Source organism: Mobula hypostoma, chromosome X2 (genome assembly GCF_963921235.1).
Source record: "Mobula hypostoma chromosome X2, sMobHyp1.1, whole genome shotgun sequence".
NCBI classification, from domain to species: domain Eukaryota; kingdom Metazoa; phylum Chordata; class Chondrichthyes; order Myliobatiformes; family Myliobatidae; genus Mobula; species Mobula hypostoma.
This window is the reverse complement of record NC_086129.1, coordinates 25621493-25637980: the sequence shown is the minus strand read 5'-3', so window position 1 is coordinate 25637980 and position 16488 is coordinate 25621493. Positions and strand designations below refer to the sequence as shown.

General features: G+C 43.6%; 1 protein-coding gene across 4 annotated transcripts in view; it reads left to right on the top strand.

Annotated features, from left to right (window-relative positions):
• robo3 (roundabout, axon guidance receptor, homolog 3 (Drosophila)) overlaps positions 1-16488 on the top strand; it is a 609199-nt gene that overhangs the window by 454261 nt on the left and 138450 nt on the right. The gene's annotated exons all lie outside the window — the stretch shown is intronic.

The following is a 16488-nucleotide window of genomic DNA, read 5'->3' as shown; positions in this document are numbered from 1 at the left end:
GATTAAACCCCACATCTTTGTAGTAGGTTAAGAGTTTAGGTTAGCCTTTAAACTTAAGTTGAAGGCATTTGATTTCAAAAATGAGACTTCCCACCTCTTCGACATCTTCATGTAGGCCATCTCTCTAATTGGTGAAGTTGAGCTAATGAGTTGTAAGTGGCCTACAGAAAGTGATACAAAAGTTGTGAAAGGTGTTCAAATTTTATTTAAGGTATTGGGAAATGAACAGATGTATATTGTGTGCAGACTTCTTTGGAGCCACACAGACCCTGCATCCTCTATCTAATCCCTAGGTGGAACAGACTTTTGGCAGGACCCCCTCCTCCTGATTTAGGACAGCACAGATTATCCAGATTCAGATTTATTTATCACATGTACATCAAAATACACAGTGAAATGTATAATTTCTGTTAATACCACCCAAGGATACGTTGGGGGCAGCCCACAAGTGTTGCTGTACCTTAGCTCCAGCTCCTTACAGCCATAGAGTAATAGACCACTACAGTACAGAAACAGGCCCTTCTGCCAATCTAGTCTGTGCTGAACTATGAATCTGCCTAGTTCCATTGACCTGCACCCATTCATACCTCTCCCATACATGTACCTGTCCAAGTTTTGCTTAAATGTTGAAATCAAACTGTGCTGCAGCTCATTCCACACAGTCAACACTCTGAGTGAAGAAATTCCCTCTTATGTTCCCCTTTTCACACTTGACCTATGACCTCTAGTTAGAGTCTCACCCAACCTCAGTGGGAAAACCCTGCTTACATTTACCCTATCTATACTCCTCATAATTTTGTATAGCTCTATCAAATCTCCCTTCAATCTTCTACGTCCTGCCAATATCCTTGTAAATTTTCTCTGTATTTTTTTCAACCTTATTTACATCTTTCCTGTAACTAGGTGACCAAAATTGCACAGAGTACTCCACATTAGGCCTCACCAGCATCTTAATCAATTTCAACATAACAATCCAATTCCAGTACTCAATAGTTTGACTTATGAAGGCAGTGTTCCAAAAGTTCTTTACGGCCAGATCTACCTGTGATGCTGCTTTCAAGTAATTGTGAATCTGTATTCCCAGATCCCCTTGTTCTACCACACTCCTCAGTGCCTTACCACTCACCATGTAAGATCTACCCTGGTTGGTCCTCCAAAGTGCAACATCTCGCACTTGTCTGCATTAAATTCAGTGGGATCTAGACCAGCTGCCATTTTACCAGCTGGTCTAGATCCCACTGCAAACCTTGATAGTCTTCCTTGCTGTCCACTACACCCCCAATCTTGGTGTCGTCCACAAATTTGCCAATCCAGTTTACCAAATTATCATCCAGATTGTTGATATAGATGACAAACAACAGCAGACCCAGCACCGATACCTGCGGCACAGTCCTCCAGTTGCAGGCCTCCAGTCAGACAGACAACCATCTACTACCACTCTCTGGCTTCTCCCACAAAGCCAATGTCCTATCCAATTTACTACCTCATCCTGAATGCCAAGGAAGTGAACCTTCTTGACCAATCTCCCATGTGGTACCTTGTCAAAGGCCAAAAGTCCATGAAAACTCTATAAGATTGGTTAGACACATCCTACCAGGCACAAAGCCATGACCATTCCTAATCAGACTTTGTCAATCCAAACATATACATATATAGCTAGGATGTCTAAGACTTTTGCACAGTGCTGTAGTAATTTTATGTACTGTACTGGTGCTGCAAAAGAAAGCAAATTTCATGACATATGTGAGTAATAATAGACCTGATTCTGATATGGGTCTCTATTGTGGACTGAGGGGGAAGGGGGCATGGGAAAAGGGGAAGGGAGAGGGGAGGGAGTGGGAAGCACCAGAGAGACATTCTGTAATGATCAATAAACCAATTGTTTGGAATTAAATTACCTTGCGTGGTGTTTAAGGGCTGAGTGTGTCTGCACCCTCACCACCACCTGCTCCAGCACACCTTCTCTGCCACCTGCCCAACACTCCTCCCGCAGTGCTCCACTCTCACCATTCCCAACATCCTTTACTCCTGCCAGATTTACAAACTCGCTCTCTACTCCACATTGACAAATTCAGTATTGTGCAAAAGTCTTAAGCACCCTATATATTTGTGCCTAAGATTTTTGCATAGTATATCCAGTAGCTTAGAATACCTTCCAATTACTTTCCCATGACTCATGTCAGGCTCACTGGCCTATAATTTCCTGGCTTATTCCTGGAGCCTTTTTTAAACAATGGAACAAAACTGGCTACCTTCCAATCCTCTAGCACCTCACCTATCACTAAGGATGATTTAAATATTTTTGTTTGCGCCCCTGCAGTTTCTGCACTTGCCTCTCACAGGGTCTGAGGGAGCAACTTGTCAGGCCTTGGGGATTTATCCACCCTAATTTGTCTGAAGACAGCAAACACCTCCTCCTCTGTAATCTGTGTGGAGTCCATGACCTCACTGCTGCTTTGCCTCACTTCTAGAAACACTCTGGTCTGTCTCCTGAGTAAACAGAGATGCAGAAAATCCATTTAAGATTTCTCCCATCTCTTTCAGTTGCATGCATAGATTACCACTCTGATCTTCCAGAGGACCAATTTTGTCCCTTGCTATCCTTTTTCTCTTAATGTATCTGTAGAAACCTATAAGATTCTCCTTCACCTTGTCTGTTAGAGCAGCATCATGCCTTCTCTTAGCCTTTCTGATTTCCTTCAAAAGTGTTCTTTGCATTTCTTATACTCCTCAAGTACCTCAATTGTTCCTGTCTGCCTGTATCTGCTGTGCAGTTCCTTCTTTTTCATAACCAGGACCAAAATATCTCTCGAAAAACCAAGGTTCCCTAAACCTGTATCCTTGCCTTTTATTCTGACAGGAACATACAAACTCTGTACTCTCAAAATGTCACTTTTAAAGGCCTCCCAATTATAAAGTACACTTTTTCCAGAAAACAACCTGTCCCAGTCCACACTTGCTAGATCCTTTCTCATACTATCAGGATTGGCCTTGCTCTAATTTAGAACTTCAACCCAAGGACCAGACCTATCCTTCTCTATAGTTACTTTGAAATTAATGGCATTACGGTCATTAGGTGCAAAGTGTTCCCCTGCACAAACTTCTGTCACCTGCCCTGTGTCATTCCCTAGTAAGAGATCTCATATTGCACTCTCTCTAGTTGGGACTTATATGTTCTGACTAAAGAAGCTTTCCTGAACACATTCGACAAACTCTTTCCTATCCAGTCAATATGTGGAAAGTTAAAATCAACTACTATCACAATCTTACGCTTCTTGCAACAGTCTGCAATCCCTCTACAAATCTGCTCCTCTAAATCCCATGGACTGTTGGGTAGCCTGTCGTATAACCCAATTAATGTGGTTATACATTTCTTATTCCTCAGTTCCACCCATAAGGCCTCACGAGATGAGCCGTCCAGTCTGTCCTGTTTGAGTATTGCCATGACATTTTCCTTGATTAGTAATATCATCAATCCCCTTTTAATACCCCCCACTCCATCACATTCTAAAACAATGGAATCCCAGAATATTGAGACACTCCTCCTGCAACTGTCTCGCTAATGGCTACAATGTCAGAATTCCACATGCTGATCCATGCCCTAAGCTCATTCACCTTTCCTACAACATTCCTTGCATTGAGATATACACAGCTCAGAACATTAGTCCCACAATGCTTAACCTTTTGATTCCTGACTTTGTATGTAGGCTTAGCGGCACCTTTCTCCATATCCACTCCAATATCTGTTCTGATGCTCTGGTTCCCATCCCCCTGCAACACTAGCTTAAACACCACCACCCCATGTAGCATTAGCAAACCTCGTAGGAAATTCATCCCCCTCCAGTTCAGGTGGAAACCGTCCCTTCGGTACAGGTCCCACCTTCCCTGGATGAGAGCTCAATGATCCAAAAGACTGAAGCCCTCCCTCCTGCACCATCTCCTTTGCCATGTGCTAAACTGTATGATCTTCCTTTTTCTGACCTCACTAGCATGTGGCATAGGTAGCAATCCTGAGGTCACATCTCTGGAGATCCCATCCTTTAACTTAGTACCTAACTCCCTGAACTCACTTTGCAAGACCTTGTCACCCTATCTACCCATGACATTGGCACCAAAGTGACCAGGACCTCTGGCTGCTCACCCTCCCACTGAAGAATGCTGTGGACTTGATCTGAGATATACCTGACCCTAGCACCGAGACACAACAGATCATCTGGAAACCTTATTCTCATCCACAGGATCTCCTTTCTGTTTCCCTAACCAACGAACCCCCTATTACCAGAGCTTGTCTCTTCTCCCTACATACCTTCTGGGCCAGACTCAGTGCCAGAGACCTAACTGCTGTGGCTTTCCTCTGCTAAGTTATCCCGTCCAATGGTATCCAAAGCGGTTGAAGGTAACAGCCACAGGGGTATTCTGCATGGCCTGCCTTTCCCCTTTCTCTCCCCTGATGGTCACACCGTTACCGGAGTCCTGCATGTTAGGTGTAACTACCTCCCTGTATGTCCTGTCTATCAATCCCACAGCCTCCCAAATGATCTGGAGTTCATCTAGTTCCAGCTCCGACTCCTTAACACTCCTTGTGTCACTCCTTAGAAGCTGCAGCTGGATGCACTTCTGCAGTGTAGTTGTCAGTGACACTGGAGGTCACCCTATCTTCTCACATCACACAAGAGGAGTATTCCACAATCCTGCCTGGCGTCTTCTACTGTTCTAAGTGTGCAATAAGAAAGAAGAAAGAATAAATAACAAAAAAGATTGACCTACTGCCTCTGCCTCTCCTTGCCAAAACCTTGATGAGACAAAGGCTCAACTCCCCACTCTAACACTGACACAATCACTCAATGACCACTCCACTTAAACCTAACTTATTTTTATTGGACTTTGCCAAGTGCCTAATTATGCGCAATCCAATGTCTACTCAGGAACTGTGGCATGCATAATGTGCCGATTGCCCCCAATCACTCCTTTTGAACCCACTCTCCCGCTATGTAATCCAGTGTCTCCTTGGGAATTGTGGGTGCAAAATGTGCTGACTGACCCCGCGCTTCTTTTAAGCTCGCTCTCGCTCTACGCAGTCCAATGTCTACTTGGGAAATGGTGCATGCAAAATATGCCGACTGTGCCGGCTCGCTTCTTTTAAACTCTCTATCTCTGCAATCCAATTTATCCTCGGGAACTGCGACTCGCAAAATGTGTTGATGCCCCTGCTCGATTCTTTAAGCTCTCCCTCCCTCAACGCAATCCAATATCTCTTTGGGAACTGTGGCGCACAAAATGTGCCAACTGCCACCACTCGCTTATTTTAAACTCTCTCCCGCGCAATTAAATCTCTACTTGGGAACTGAGGTGTGCAAAATATGCTGACTGCTCGCGCTCGCTCTCTCCGCTACGTAATCCAGTGTGTCATTTAGAACTCTAGTACGCAAAATGTGCTGACTGCCCCTGCTTGCTTCTTTTAAACTCTCCTGCTATGCAATCCAATGTCTCCTTGGGAAATGTGGTGCCCATAATGTGCTGACTACCCCTGCTTGCTTCTTTTAGACCTCCTCTTCCTCTATGCAATCCAATGTATCCTCGGGAACTGTGCTGCGCAAAATGTGCTGACTACCCCACTCCCTTCTTTTAAACCCTTCTGCTATGCAATCAAATGTCTACTCAGGAAAATGTGCCAACCCCACTGTTTATTAAAGTTTCTCTCGTTTACGCAAGCCAGTGTCTCCTGGAGAACTGTGGTGTGCATAATGTGCTGACTGATCTGCTCGCTTGTTTTAAACTTTCTCTAAGTAATGCAAGTCTCCTCGGAACTGTGCCGTGCAAAATTTGCCGGCTGCCCCCACTCGCTTCTTTTAAACTCACTCTCCTGCTACGCAATCCAAAGACTTCTTGGGAACTGTGGCGAACAAAATGTGCCAATTGCTCCCGCTCTCTGCTTTTAAGCTCCCACTCCCTCTGCGCAATCCAATGTTAATCGGGAAATATTGCACGCAATACGTGCCAAATGCACCCGCTTGCTTCTTTAAAAATCTCTCCCTCTACACAAGCTAGTGTCTCCTCAGGAACTGTGGCACACAAAATGTGCCGATTCCTCTCTCACGTTTACTTTAAGTGCTCCTTCCCTCTACGCAGTCCGATTTTCCCCTCAGAAGCCGTGGCGCGCAAAATGTGCTGACTGACCCTGCTCACTTCCTATAAACTCACTCTCCCTCTACACAATCCAATGTCTCCTTGGGAACTATGGTGCAGAAAATATGCCGATTGCCCCCGTTTGCTTCTTTTAACTCAGTCTCACTATGCAATCCAATATCTCCTTGGGAAATGTGGCATGCAAAATGTGCCAACTGCCACTGCTCGCTTCTTTTAAAGTCCCTCTCCTTTTACGCAATCTCATGTCTACTTGGGAACTATAGCGTGCAAAAGGTGCCAACTACCTCCACTTGCTTCATTTAAACTCTCCTGCCACACAATCCAATGTCTGCGTGAGATCTGTGGCACTCAAAATGTGCTGTCTGCCAGTGCTTGCTTCTTTTAAACCCACTATTCCTCTATGCAATCCAATGTCAAGTTGGGAATTGTGGCACACAAAATGAGCCGGCTACCCTCGCTCTTTTGAAATCTCTCTCCCTCTACACAAGCTAGTGTCTGCTCAGGAACTGGGTCATGCAAAATGTGCCGATTACCCTCAGTCGTTTGCATTAAATGCTCCTTCCCTCTATGAAAGCAAAGCTGTCCTTGGGAACAGTTCACATAAAAAGTACCGACTGTCCCTGCTCGCTTCTTTTAAACTCTTTCTGCCTCTACACAATCCAACATCTACTCATGAAATGCAGCGTGCATTCTGGCTGACTGACCCCGCTGACTTATAAACTCACTCTCCCTCTACACAATCAAATGCCTCCTGAGCAGCGGTGGCGCGCAAACTGTGCTGACTGCACCCGCCCGCTTTTTTTAAAGCTTTTTCTTCGTTTACGCGAGCCAAAATGTGTCCCCAGGAACTGTGGCGCTGAAAGTATGCTAACTACCCCTGCTTGCTTCTTTTAAATTCTCTCTCCCGCTTTGCAATCCAATGTGTCCTCTTGAAATGTGGCACGTAAAATGTGTCAACTGCTGCATTCACTTCTTTTAAACTCTCCCTCCCTCTACACAATCCAATGTGGTGCGCAAATGTGCCGACTGTCTCCGCTCTACGCAATCCAATGTCTCCTCAGAAACTGTGGCGCGCAAAATTTGCCAACCGCCCCCCACTCACTTCATTTAAAATGTCTCTCTCTACGCAATCGAATGTCTACTCGGGCATTGTAGCATGCAACATAAGCTGACTGTCCCTGGTTGCTTCTTTTTAAAAACGCTTCCTCTATGCAAGCCAATGTCTGCTCAAACGGTGGCTCACAAAATGTGCTCGACTGCAACAGCTCTCTTCTTTTAAGTTGTCTCTCCGTCTATGCAATATAATGTCTCCTTGAGAACTGTGGCGCACAAAATGTGCTGACTGACCCCCCCCCCCGCTAATTTTAAACACTCTCTCCTCTATGCAATCCAATGTCGCCTCAGGAACTGTGGTGCGCAAAGTGTGCCGACTGCTCTGTATGCAAATTTTAAATTCACTGTCCCTCTACACATGAGCAATGTCTCCTCGGGAACTGTGGTGGGCAAAATGTACCAACTGCCCTCACTTGATTTTTTTTATCTCTCTCTCAGCCTATGCAAGCCAGTGTCTCCCCAGGAAATGCAGTGCACAAAATGTGCCAACTGCCCCCACTTGCTTTCTTTAAACTTCCTCTTCCTTTACGCAATCCATTGTCTCCTCAGGAACTGTGGCGCGCAAAATGTACCGACTGTCCCCATACGCTAATTTTAAACTCTCCCTCCCTCTACGCAACCCAATGCCTCCTCGGGAACTGTGGCGTGCAAAATATGCTGACTGCACCCGCTTGCTTTTTTTAAACTCCCCCTCCCTTAACGCAACCTATTGTCCCCTCGGGAACTGTGGCGGTCAAAAATTGCTGACTTCATTTAAACTATCTCTCTCACTACAGTATCTCCTCAAAAACAACGCGCAAAATGTGCCAATTTCCCAGACTCATTTCCTTTAAACTCTCCATCCCTCTCCAGAATCCAATTTCCTCGGGAACAGTGGTGCACAAAATGTGCCGGTTGCCCCCGCTCACAACATTTAAACTCTCTCTCTGCTTCTGTGCAATCAGTTGTCTACTCCTGAATTGTGGTGCGCAAAATGTGCCAACTGCCCCCACTCACTTTTTACTGTCTCTCCCTCTATGCAACCCAATGTCTCCTCGGGAAATTTGTTGCGCAAAATGTGCCAATGCCGCCACTCTTTTCCTTTAAGCTCTCTCTCCCACTATGCAATCCAATGTCTATTCATGACCTGTTGCATGCAAGATGTGCCGATCACCCCCGGTCACTTCTTATAAAATCTCCCTCTGTGCAATCCGTTGTCTTCTTGGGACTGTGACAGGCAAAATGTGCTGATTGCCCCCCATATGTTAATTTAAAACTCTCTCTTCCCCCTATGCAATCCAATTTCTGCTCAGGATCTGTGCCACGCAAAATGTGCTGACTGCGCAAAATGCGCTTCTTTTAAACTCACTCTCCCTCTATGCAATGCAATGTTTCCTCTGCAACTGTGGCATGCAAAATATACTGACAGCTCCCAATCGCTTCTTTTAAGCTCTCTGTCCCACTACGCAATCCACTGTCTCTTCAGGAACTGTGGTGTACAAAACATACTGACTGTCAACATACGTTAATTTTAAGCCCTCTATGCAATGCAATGTCTCCTTGGGAACTGTGGTGCGCAAAATCTGCCTACTACATTCGCTTGCTTTTTTTAAAATTTTCTCTCCGCTTACGGAAGCCAATGTTTCCTTGAGACTGTGGTGTGCAAAATGTGCTGACTGCATCCGCTCGCTTCTTTTAAGCATGCTTTTACTGTCACTCCCTCTACGCAATCCAATGCCTCTTCAGGAATTGTGGTGTGCAAAATGTATCACTGCCTTTAAACTCTCTCTCCCCCTCTGCTGTCCAATATTCCCCTTTGGAACTGTGGCGCGCAATGTGTGCTGACTGCGCCCCCCCCCCCGCGTGCTTTCTTTAATCTCTCTTTCCCTCTATGCGTTCCAATGTGTACCCTGGAATTGTAGTGCGCAAAATTAGTTGACTGCCCCCGCTCGTTTCTTTCTAAACACCTTCTTGCTCTACGCATTCCAATATCTCCTCCAAAACTGTGGCGCGCAAAATGTACCGACGGCCCTGTTCGTTTCTTTTAAGCGCTCTGTGCCGCTCTACAATCCAGTGTCTCCTTGGGAACTGTGTGGCGCAAAATGTACCGACTGCACCTGCTCGCTTTTTTTTTTAAACTTTTTCTCCATTTGTGCAGTCCGATGTCTCCTCGGGAACTGTGGCACGCATAATGCGCCAACTGCCCTCACTCACTTCTTTTAAACTCCCTCTCCCTTTACGCAATCCAAGGTCTACTTGCGAACTTTGGTACGCAAAATATGCTGATGGCTCCACTTGCTTCTGTGTGTGTCTCTCTCTCTCTCTACACAACACAATTTTTACTTGGAAACTTGGTGATCAAAATGTGCCAACTGCTCCCGCTCACTTCTTTTAAACTCTCTCTCCCTCTATGCAATGCAATGTCTCTTCCGGAACTGCGGTGCACAAAACGTGCCAACTGCTGATGCAATGCATTCTAATGTCGCCTCACGAATTGTGGTGCAAAAAAAGTGCCAACTACCCCTGCTTACTTCTGCTAAACGCTCTCCTGCGCAATCCAATGTCTCCTTGGGAACTGTGGCATGCAAAATGTTCCAACTGCCTCTCCCCACCCCCCGCTCGCTTCTTTTGAACTGTCTCTCTTTCTACGCAGCCATGCCATCCCTGACCTCAGTCTGACAGAAGTAGTGTATCAGTACCTGGTTGTTCAACTGTTAACAGATGTCAAAGAATTTTGTGTTCAACAGGTTGTTAATCTGGTTTCAAACTAAGGTTCCAGTAAATGACAGGTAATTCCTTAACCCTTCCTAGCTCTCCAGGATGCCCTCTTTAATCTTATTACCTGATTGGTTGCTCAAATAGTCCAGGCCGTATTTATGGGTAGAGCCAATCCAATTTCTTTTTATTATCTCTAAAATAAAAATAATCAAAAATAAAAATAGCCATAATAAAAAATACAATAGAATAAAAAGTGCAACACACACAATATGCCAGAGGAACTCAGCAAGTTAGGCATTATCTATGGAAGGAAGCAAACAGCTGATGTTTCAGACCAAGACCCTTTATCAGGAGTGGAAAGGAAGGGGGAAACTCTTTACATTATTAGTGCCATTTGCTCAATATATTCAGTGGTGTTAATACCTTTATTTTGTATGTAGTGCCATTGCCACTCCAGTGGCTCCCTTGGTGATACACCCTTCTGTGGTTTGATGGGCTTCCCTGCGGTACTCAGCCATCCATGTCCTGTAGCAGAAGGTCCAAGACTATGATCCTTCCCTGTTATTTGTGGGCAGCGTCAAGTCAATTGGCTTGGAACATGGAAGGCTCACTCTCCATCAGAGCTTTAGAACAACTCATGGCAATTAGATTCCTTACAGGATAGGAATAACTTTGCAGAAAGTCTCTGGAAAGGAGCAACAAGCAAAATGCTGGAAAAACTCAGCAGGTTTCATGGCTTCTTCTCAGGTACCGGAAAGAAATGGTGATATTGATTTTCTCTGTCTGAATATCCACTGGTTTCTTCATAATCAGGAATTGCAATGTGTTTCCTGACAGCTCTGCTGCTCAGGTAGGCTGGACCACAACACTGGCAATTTCAGCATCAGAAGCTCTAATTGACATTGTCAAAAGACATTACAGCGCCACTTGAGATGTAACGGAGCAGCAAACTGGATGGACTGCTCAGAGGAATCACCTGGGTTCCTGCAACCCTCTTCTAAAAGCATGTCAGTCATGTGTCAGCCCGAGTGATCTGGGGCTAGTCCTCCTGGATCTGATGGGATACGGGAGCCCCTCTGGCATTCTGAATGATGAGCACAGCCTGTGATCGCTGACAGGATGACAGGTCTCCCCCGGATTACCTCTGTCCAGAGCCAGCCACTTGCATTGATTGATTTCCCCAGCACCCCTCACCCTCCCGGGCTGCAGACTATTGCTGGGAATTCCAATTGAGTGTGAGCTTTCATCTGGCCTGTCACTGCTTCCAAATCGATGGGGAATAATTAGTGCCATAAATGAATACAGGAAATGAAATGCGGGGAGATTGCCTCTGTACTGTGTTCTCTTTCTTTAATTTAGCCTCATCTGGTTTGCATGATCTTGGAAGCAGGATTACTGGCACATGCCTATATTATTGCCTGCATAATAGTAGTTTCAGGACATTCCGATTATGTTCTGTATAAATACAGTCATTCCTTTATAATTAGCCTAAGTTAAACTCTTTACACCAACCCCTAGATATCCTGTTTGAGCCGGTCCAAGTGGAATGTGTATCAGCCCTTCAGGAGGCATCTAGGAATGAACAGTATGATGTATATGTGGATTCTTAATCTTTCTGCATCTGGTGTTTGTAATATACTAAATCTGTAATAGACACAGAGATATGCTAAAACTTGCAGATATCCTTTATTCAATTCTTTTTGACCACACTGTGCATTGAACACGCATTATAGATCTATAAGCACAAAGCTACTTTCTTCTTTTTGAAGTAAATAATTGATTCAAATTCACAGATTTGATCTAATTACAGGTTTTATGAATCTCTTTGATCTTCTCAAAGAAGCTCATGTGTAACCCAATTCAGTGGAAGCTTGTGATGTTCTTTTCACTGGATCAACTTTTAGAAATCACCTCATGGTCACATGACTCGAGTATTTTCTTGTCTGACCCTTGTGGGTGTTATCCACTTCTGTGCACAATTCTCCAAATTCTGCATTCTACTTTGACATGCCATGTTTGAACATTATTTTTGCTGGCTGGTGTTAGCAGGCAAACTATATTGCTTTGCTTAAATTGTGATTATAATTTTCTCTGCATCTTAATTGCTTCTCTTCCATCTAAAATTGATTGTAGTTAGCTAAATCATACTGTAGTCCTTTGGTGTGCTTAACAGATCTATAACCCATAATGAAATGTGACATCAAACTGAAATTTGCTAATTGACGTATGCTTGTTAAATTTGAGTTACCCTATGATATCACTTCCATGCTACTTTGACAATTCTTGCTGATCTATTTGCTACATCTTTGATTGACATGGGTAAATAAGTATGTGCTTCCACCATTTTGCTTTATAAATTGCCAAGATAGAAATAAGCAAAATGCAGGGCTATTTTCTTAGACTAACTCTTTTGGTAAGCTACGATGTGAGAAAAGGGATCTCAAAAGTTCATTAAGATGCTCTTCTGTAGTATAGAACCCCACTTGGTTCACCTCGACACATTCTAAGTGACTGCCCACTAGCACAGACTTGTCGATTACCTTCTCACCATAGTCAATGTGCTCTCTGAAAAGGCATCACCACCATTTCCGATAGGAATATGAAAAAAAAAGCAGAACTGCAGATGCTAGAAATCTGAAATAAAAACAGAAACTGCTAAAAAATACTCAGCAGGTCAGACATCACCCATGCAAAGGGAAATGTTTCAGGTCCGAGGCCCTTTGCAGAACATTATCTCTGTTTCTCTTTCCACTGATGCTGCCTGACCTGCTGAGTGTTTCCAATGAAAGTGCCTTTGATGCTTGACTTTCTAATGTTGGCAGTAGACATATCTAGTAACGTTTCAGCTGTTTATTTAATAAATAGCACTTACGGCTATTGTCTTCAGGTTTCAGGTGACTTTATTATCAGTATGAATCTCTTCCAGAAACCACCGTCTCAACACACCTAATGTGACAATCTCATCCCATCAGCATTTTATAATATCAGATACCGTATATCTTCATCTAGACATATACCTGATAACATTTGACTTTGTACAGTTGGAGAACAATTCTTTTGTTTCTTTTACATTGCCTTCTTCATCTTGATTGCATAGACAATCATATGGGCAATCTTCGGAGTGGCCACTTTATGAGGTACACCTGTACACTTGCTCAATAAGGCAGATATCTCATCAGCCAATCATGTGCACCAACTCAATGCATAAAAACATGTAGACGTGGTCCAGGGGTTCAGTTGTTGCTCAGAGCAAACATCACGATGGGGAAGTAATGTGATCTAAGTGACTTTGACCATGGAATGATTGTTGGTGCCAGACGGGGTGGTTTGAGTATTTCAGTAACTGCTGATTTCCTGTGATTTTCATGCACAGCAGTCTCTAGAGTTTACGGAGAATGGTGCGAAAAACAAAAAAGAAACATCCAGTGAGCAGCAGTTCTGTGGGCAAAAGTGCCTTGTTAATGAGAGTGGTCAGAGGAGAATGGCTAGACTGATTCAAGCTGACAGGAAAGTGACAGTAACTGAAATAACCATGTGTTAAAACAGTGGTATGCAGAAGAGCATCTCTAAAAGCACAACATGCTGAACCTCGAAGTGGATAGGCTACAGCAGCCGAAGACCAGGGACATAAATTCAGTGGCCACTTTATTAGGTGCTAGTATACCTCGGAGCATTTCATTAAAAAAATTCTTCGGTGATAAAGAAATATTTTTTTGCTGCTACTTAGCCGGGTGTCTAACTTTTCACATGGATAAAGCAGTTGACCAGGCAGGTTGGGCAATATCTGTAATAACGTTTTGGGGGATATATTCAGTTTTTATTTTGGATTTTTAGCATCTGCATTTTAGTATTATTTTCATTTATGAGGAGTTATCCTTGTCAGGAAGAAGAGAAGTGGATGAGGTACTTTATTTTACAGAATTAACCTCACTTTTACTCTGACCTTTATAACATGAAATCAATAGATCATATCATCTGTATGCAAGCTTGGGTTGCCATGACAACTTGGGCATTTAAGGGTAGCTGAGTCTGAGAATCCTCCAATGAGCTTGAACTACCTGTGTGTAAACTCTCTCTGTCAAACTGTGCATGGCTTTATTTCAACAGCAAAACAAACCACAATAGCAACATAGTTGAGGAGGTGCTGGTGAAAGAATGGTCACATCTCAAATTCAAGGAACTAGATTTCTCCCTGTCATGGCAGCTGGACTGGTGAGTGCCATTTGCCATAGGACACTGCCTGTCTTGTGTTCATCCTTTTGTCATGGTCATAAATGCATCAACTTTTAAATTATATTTATAGCTTATTCCGGCATGTGGGCATTCCTCAAAAGGACAGAATTTATTACCCAGAGAAGGCAATATGGTCACTTCAGCCCACTTCACCATTCAGGGCTGAACTGAATTTGATCTCACCTCCATTTTCCTACCTAATCCTACCTTCCGGATTCCCCTGCCATCCAAAATTGAACTGTCCTGATCAATCTCCACAGCTCTACATGGAAGAGAATTCCAAAGATTCACAACTCTCTGAGACAAGAAATTCTTCCTTACCTCCCTTTTCTAGAGACCATGTCTAGCCTGTTCTCAGGAGGAGGAATGTCCACTCAGCATCTATCCTGCCAACTTTCCTCTGAATTATCCATATTTCTAGAAGATCACTTCTCACTCTTCTAATCGCCAATGAGATTGTTCCATTCTTCTCAATTCCTCTTTATGAATCAACTCGCCTTTGTCCAACTTGAGGGTGAACAACTTGGATTTGGGAGGCATTGTTGAACAAGTTCTTGTGGGTTATGGCAGGCAGTATATCTTGTATCATGTATCCTTACGTTGTTGATATTAGCAATATATTTCCTGTCTCTAATTCTTACTTTCTAAGGCTTTCAGGCCTGCCAGTGTGTTCCCTTCTTTAGGCCCTTGTCCTCTAACATTCAGAGTACGACTCTTCTCTCACTCACAAATTCTAGGTAGTCAGATTCTCAACTTCCTTTTAGAAGCTTAAAATAATGTGCTAACAAATCTAGTATGCATATGGAAGGAGTTGCACTTCCTGTGACATTAGAGGACATGGAACAAAATTCACATGCTGAAAGACGTTGGTAGTTCCCTCAGTTCAGTGTATCTGTTCCGAAATCTACTCTTCAAGTGTAATGCTCAAAATATCACTTGTCCTACTCAGGGTGTCTTTGAGGTCATTGAGTACACATCAGTGAACATTTATTGTTCAGAGACTTGGGGATTTACTTTGTCATTGAGTACAGGAGGTGGGAGTTATGTTGCAGCTATGCAGTATAAGACATTGATAAGGCTGCACTTGAAGTATGTGCGCAACCTTGGTCAGCCTGTTATGGGAAAGATGGCACGAAGGAGATTGCAGGGTGAGCTGATAGACATACGGTATGTATGATCATGAGAGGCATAAGAAATGTGAAAGCACATAGTCCTTTGTTCCCAGGGCAGGGGGTGCGAGATCACAGGTTTAAGATCAGAGGTGAAGGATTTGAGAAGGACATCAGGGGCAGCTTCTTCACACACAGCGCGGCGAGCATTTGGAATGAGCTGCCAGAAACAATGGTTGAGGTAAGCCGTTAGCAGCATTTAAAAGGCATCAAGATAAGTACATGGATAGAAGAGGTTTAGAGGGCTATGGACCCAACATGGACAGACAAGACCAGCTTGCTGGGCAAAACAGTTGGAATGGATGAACTGGGTCAAAGGACCTGTTTCCATGCTGTATCATTATGACACTATCATTTCCCCTTACTGTGCACAGTCCACTCACACAAAGCAATAATTAAGCATATCATTGTTTAGTAATAATGCATCTTTCAGAAAGCCTATTTATCAAGTATAGTGGCATGAAATGGAGCTGTTGCAACGGACTATTAAGGGTCAGGGTAATCTTGTTATTTCTTGACTACCCTGCAGTTTAATTTCTGGTCGTTTGCAGTTTCACTGGACTGAAATCTATTTAACAATTACTCCATCTCATTTCTCACAGTGTTACTGCTCATTGCTGCGTAATCAATTTCCATTGATTGCAACAAAATCTCTTCCAGAAGCATCCAAATAGAGGGTCTTTCTGGACATTGGGCTCTTTCAGTTTTCAAACAAAACAGGGGCTTGAATTTTTTTTTCAGGTAATCCCCATCAAGTAGCACACACAGTTTCAATTTTCGTTGACATTTTGTCTTTGTCCTGAGGCTTCTGAGTAATGTAGATCCTTGTGGTGCTCACTTGTAAGGTAATGGGCTTCTGTTGGAGGTCTTCAAGTGAAACGTTCCCTGTAAAAAGGGAGGAATAGGATCAGTACCTGACTGCAGGTGTCCCCCAATGCCTCAAAAGATGATAAATTGGACGCTTGGTCACTGAAAGGCCAGGACTTACATTGTGACAAATGTGAACAATGCCAGCTTTCTGAAGAAGCATAAAACAGTATAAAATGCAACTTACAGTTTATACTTGTAGGACTTGAGGTAGAGACATGGAGTCATATAGCACAGAAACAGGCCCTTTTGCAAAAGAGTT